This window comes from Schistocerca serialis, chromosome 2, assembly GCF_023864345.2.
Source record: "Schistocerca serialis cubense isolate TAMUIC-IGC-003099 chromosome 2, iqSchSeri2.2, whole genome shotgun sequence".
In the NCBI taxonomy this organism is placed as follows: domain Eukaryota; kingdom Metazoa; phylum Arthropoda; class Insecta; order Orthoptera; family Acrididae; genus Schistocerca; species Schistocerca serialis.
In genome coordinates this window covers 510,550,434-510,555,858 of record NC_064639.1, presented here as the reverse complement: position 1 = coordinate 510,555,858, position 5,425 = coordinate 510,550,434, and the positions used below count along the sequence as shown (strand labels likewise).

The window sequence follows — 5,425 nt, the reverse complement described above, 5'->3', positions numbered from 1 at the left end:
CCAGACCCAGCGTATAAATACAAATAATATTCTCAAAACAAACCAATTATACATCGACATAAATGCATATATATACAAATAGTAAAATAGTTACAATATACGAAGACACAGAAATGTTATAACTTCAGGTAACAAAATAAGGAAGAAAAAATTGCAGTGCAATAGATGGAAGTAGGAGGATATGCATTTCCGGCGTTACAGGATATCGACGTGGACGGATGCTGTCATTAAATGATTCGCGAGTGGGAGCTTGGTCGGCTGCACTGCAGCTGGGCATTAGACGTTAACACCGGCCAAGTACGATGTTTTGAATGCATTTTCGAATCGACAAATGTCTTCTTTCCGCAAGCACTCGCCAAAGACACAGCTGCAGTAGCAGCAGACGAGGTGACCGAGTGGTTAAGGCGTTGGATTGCTACTCCAATGTGCTCAGCACGCGTGGGTTCGAATCCCATCCTCGTCGAAGAGTTTTACGTAATGCACGCGTTTGCGGTCACTCCTTCTCCGTGCGAAACGCCACTCAGTAGTAACAACGACGCGTGTACGTGGCAGATAGCGTGTGTATGAAATACGAGACAAAACTGCCTACCAGATGAAAGCGCACAACATTCCATAGCGTATGCCCTTCGAATTAAACATCATTTCGAGATCTACAAACCAATCAACTTTCGGCTGCAGCTAAGAGTATGTTGGTATTTGCGAACGACGAGTTATTTATATTTAAGTGCATATCTGTCGCAGTAATTTTAACGTATCGAGCCTATAATAATCCATCTGTAGCCCAAACACCAAGCTCCATCGCAAACAGCAGGACAATCTTGGGCTAGGGGGCACGTCAAACCCTTGCAAGCAATATCAGTGTAGCGTATCGAGCTGTACGCTTCGTTGCAGTAAGTCGCGGCTCCGCCTGCGCAGCGCGCGCGCTCGCTGTTGTTTACATTTCAGCGGCCGTCACTTACGTGTCGCTTACGTGAACTAGAACCATGGCCAACCGTTTTAGAAAATCAACATTACGATTCACCTTCTGCAACGACTACGCACGACCAATGGCCTTGCAAGTGGAACGCTTCCTACGCGACGTTGCTAAGATCCCAGCTTCCGACATCTTGGGCATCCATTTGTCCACATAAAGCAGTACCGTGTACGTCAAAGTCGTCAATGACGCGGTATGTGAAAGAATACTTCGTGAACCAACCATGGATTACGCTTTTGCCACGCCTACGGCAATGTCGGAGCGGTCACTGTCGACCACGCCGGCTTAGGAATGCGCACTATACGTGTTTTCGAGCTCCCGGTGGAAGACGTTATCGCGGCTTTCCGCCCATATGACACTGTACATAGCTACACTGCCGAACGCTGGGCGCAATTCCAAACGTACCCCGTTCTTAACGGTGTACGTCAGATCACCATCGATCTCCATCGCCACGTGCCGTCTTACCTGCAAATTAGCGGGTGCCACGCGGTTGTCATACACGACGGCCAACCCAAGACCTGTTCCGGGTGCGGCAAAGAAGGCCACCTCAGATCTGAGTGTCTTCAGCGGCGAAACACCCAATTGCCAGCCGCTACCGCGGCACCTCCGGCTCCGACGACGGTTTTACCGATAACCTACGCATCGGCGCTCTCTTCTCCTCCCACCGGCCGCCGCCCGTCGGACCATGTACCGGTGACTCTTCCAGCTGCTACGGATACCGCCGGGGCCGACACGTCGCGCTCAAAGCCTGACGCTGCTCCGGCGCCACTACCAACAGCGACGACTTCCGACCCCCATCCGCCCGACCATATGGACGCCCCTTCATTTGACGTTCCCACGACGGCCTTCCTCTCAGAGGGACGCGACTCCCTTCCGTCTTCAGACATGGAGGGACGAACCCGCAAACAACGTTCACCAAAAAAAAAAAAGAGGCGCAAGAGGAGGCGCCGTACGGTCTCGGAACGACACGGACCACCTCCCCCTGATGCTCCAGAGGCCGTTCGACCCGACGAGGCCTCGGAGAACCTACAGGAGGATACGAATGACGACAACATGACGCCGACTGTGGCTGTGTCGATGCCTACTCTACTGGCTCGCCCAGATGCTCCTGAACCAATGGACTCCACCGCTGCGACTGCCGCCGAGACGTCCTCCGCCCCTACGACCGACGTGGAACGTACCACCATCACAACGACAGCGCCTTCAATGGTATGGAGTGAGGACGTCGATGAGAACCCGGACCACACGCTGGGGACAGAGTTACCCCAGACGGAAGCATCGCTACGCCGCTGATAACGCCGTCAGGTGGCGTACGGCACGACTCGCCGTTGCCTCGCCCCTCTTCATCCTCCGCCGGTGGAGTTCCCATCCACGGCGGGGTACGGCTCCAAACCTACAGAATAGCGACGATCAACACTAACACCATAAGCTCACCCGTGAAACTTCAACTGCTGCGAGAGATGATATGGGCGTTGGACGTCGATATCGCACTACTACAGGAAGTACACTTGGCCACACTTACAGACGTCGCGGGATATAACACTTGTCCTTCTCCCGGTGACCACCTGGGACGCGGCGTAGCCATCTACGCCAGAGAAGGCATTCCAGTGACCGATATCACATACCTTCCATCTGCCAGAGGTATGGCCGTCACCGTCATGGGGACGCGTATCGTCAACATTCACGCTCCGTCAGTCTCCACCCACAGACGCGACAGGGCACTCTTCTATTCAGAAGAAATCGCTCCTTTGTTTCGTGGGCGCTGCGACCATTACTTGCTTGGGGGTGATTTTAATTGTGTCTTGCACCCTAAAGCTCAAGTGCCCCACTACAACACCTGTCAAGAACTGCGTCTTGTCGTCCGACATCTGTTGCTCTGCGACACTTGGGAAGTTCAGCACGGCGACGCGCCTAGACATACTTACCAGACGAGTCACTCCGCGAGCCGCCTTGATAGAATTTACGTCCCTCGGGAACTCACACCTGGAGTCCAAGGCGCAGAACTTTGGTCCCTGGCCTTTTCGGACCACTGTGCCTACATCTGCAACATTCTCTTCCCCAAGCAAGTGGTCTGGCATAGTCGTGCACCGTGGAACCTAACACCACACATCTTCATGATCCCGAATGTCTTCAACGTGTTACCGAGACATGAGCCACCTGTGAACGTCGCTTACCTACATACTGCACGACCTTGACCTGGTGGCTGGAATGTGCCAAACCTCCCATTCGACGTACTTTGATTCAGTATGGGAAGGAAGTAGCTGCATGGCGCCAGCACACTGCCGTCTATTTCTACGCCGTTCTCCGCGATCTGGACGCCCAACCGCCCACCCCCAACACCCAGAGGCAACGCAGCAGGATTAAGGCGCAAATTGTAACGTTGACACGCCGTAGACTGCAGGGGGCTATGGTGCGAACCCGATGTCAAGATTTGGCGGAACAAGAACATCCCGCCATGCATCATATCGCCTCCGATAGGAAACATCGACGACAACAACTCATCACCGAGATCAACACCTGTCACGGCCAGTACGTCACTTGCCAGGCTGAAATCGTCAGTGTCTTTGTCGACCACTACCGCACAATGTACCAGGAGGAGACTACCGACAACCACGCTGAGGAATCTGTGTTACCACGCGTAACTCGCACCCTCACCAACGACGAAGCGGACGAGATGATGGTGCCAATTACGCGTGACGAAGTCCACGATGCAATCAAAAAAGGCGCTCTGAATAAGTCACCTGGTCTCGACGGATTGCCGATAGAATTTTATCGCGCTCTCCTCATACTAATGGCGTCACGGTGGACAACGATGTTTCATGAACTGCTGACGATGGGGAACGCCGTACCGCCGTCCTTCGTCACGGGAATTATTATACCCATCCACAAATCAACACCAGGTGTGACGACAGCACATTATAGTCTGTGTTAAGCAGAGTCAGGGGACGGTAAAGTTTTTACACGACTACTGGCAACGCGATGCCGCAAGGTTCTGCCCAGCATTCTATCCCCGGAACAGACAACTCCGGGCGGCTCAGTTAATATACAAACGGCCACAGGAGAATGTCGCGATTTAATTGCACTGGCAGCGGCGTGCAGACTGATGTGTTGGCAGAAGAGCCAACACCCTGTTGCTAGAGGAGGCCGAAATGCACGCGTTTCAGCTCACGCAGACTGGCGTGAGGTCTGGAACAGTTAAAGGAGTTGAGTCTAATAAATAAAGTACGAAGCTCTTTGAATACTTAAATTTTAATCCACAATTGGAGAACATCGCTCTTGTTGATATATGAATTATAATCTCAGTATAAACTGATAATGGCGCCTTGCTAGGTCGTAGCAAATGACGTAGCTGAAGGCTATGCTAACTATCGTCTCGGCAAATGAGAGCGTATTTGTCAGTATATCATCGCTAGCAAAGTCTGCTGTACAACTGGGGCGAGTGCTAGGACGTCTCCCTAGACCTGCCGTGTGGCGGCGCTCGGTCTGCTATCACTGACAGTGGCGACACGCGGGTCCGACGTATACTAACGGACCGCGGCCGATTTAAAGGCTACCACCTAGCAAGTGTGGTGTCTGGCGGTGACACCACTCAGACTCCGCGCCGCAGTGGTTGCCATTGATTTTGACAGCGCATTCGACAAAGTGCAGCATCTTTTTCTGTTCTCAGTGATAAACCGCATGGGTTTTCCACCAGCCTTTATCGACGTTATCCAGCGCCTGTACGGCACCGCCGAATCGCTGATTCAGGTTAATGGCCGTGTGGCGGGACCAGTGGCGATCCGGCGTTCGGTACAGCAAGGCTACCCGCTTTCGACCCTACTCTATGCCATAAGCCTGGAGCCACTCATCGGGAGTCAGACGAGCCACCTTTCTGGTCTCATTTTGCGACAGCACAGTTTTCGATGTCGTGCGTATGCGGACGACCTCCTCCTCTTGATCCGCTCACGGAGTGAAACACACACGGTACTTGATTTCAAATCAACGTACGGCACTGCATCGGGCAGTAACATGAATGTGGCTAAATCCGCGGCGATGCCCATTGGACGCGCCCTCTCACATGGCGACTTAGCACCTCTCCCGTGTGTACAAAAACTACGATACCTTGGTATCAATTTCACCTCCACCGTGCGCCGCTCCGCTGCCATCAATTTTCGGCGTGCACTCCAAACTAGCCGCATGACGGTGCGACAAAATCTTCTCCGACGACTCGATTCTTTACAACGTGTCCAATACCTCAACATGTGGCGTCTAGAATGGTACATATCACACAGGTCCTCCCGCTGCCAACAACAATTGGACGCAGCCTCCAGGCTGCCTTCGGATACTTTCTTACTGCCGGTACGCTCTTTAAGGTCTGCTACGACACGCTCACCCTTCCCACGCGAGCGGGAGGCCTCGGCCTTGTCAATGTGCGACTCCGAGCGGCGTCCTTGTACATGTCCACCATGCACA

At 53.1% G+C, this 5,425-nt stretch overlaps 1 non-coding gene across 1 annotated transcript; it reads left to right on the top strand.

Annotated features, from left to right (window-relative positions):
• Nucleotides 1-381: 381 nt before the first annotated feature.
• Trnas-gcu (transfer RNA serine (anticodon GCU)) lies at nucleotides 382-463 on the top strand. The gene has a single exon. It is a non-coding gene; the product is annotated as a tRNA-Ser (tRNA).
• The last annotated feature ends 4,962 nt before the right edge of the window (nucleotides 464-5,425 follow it).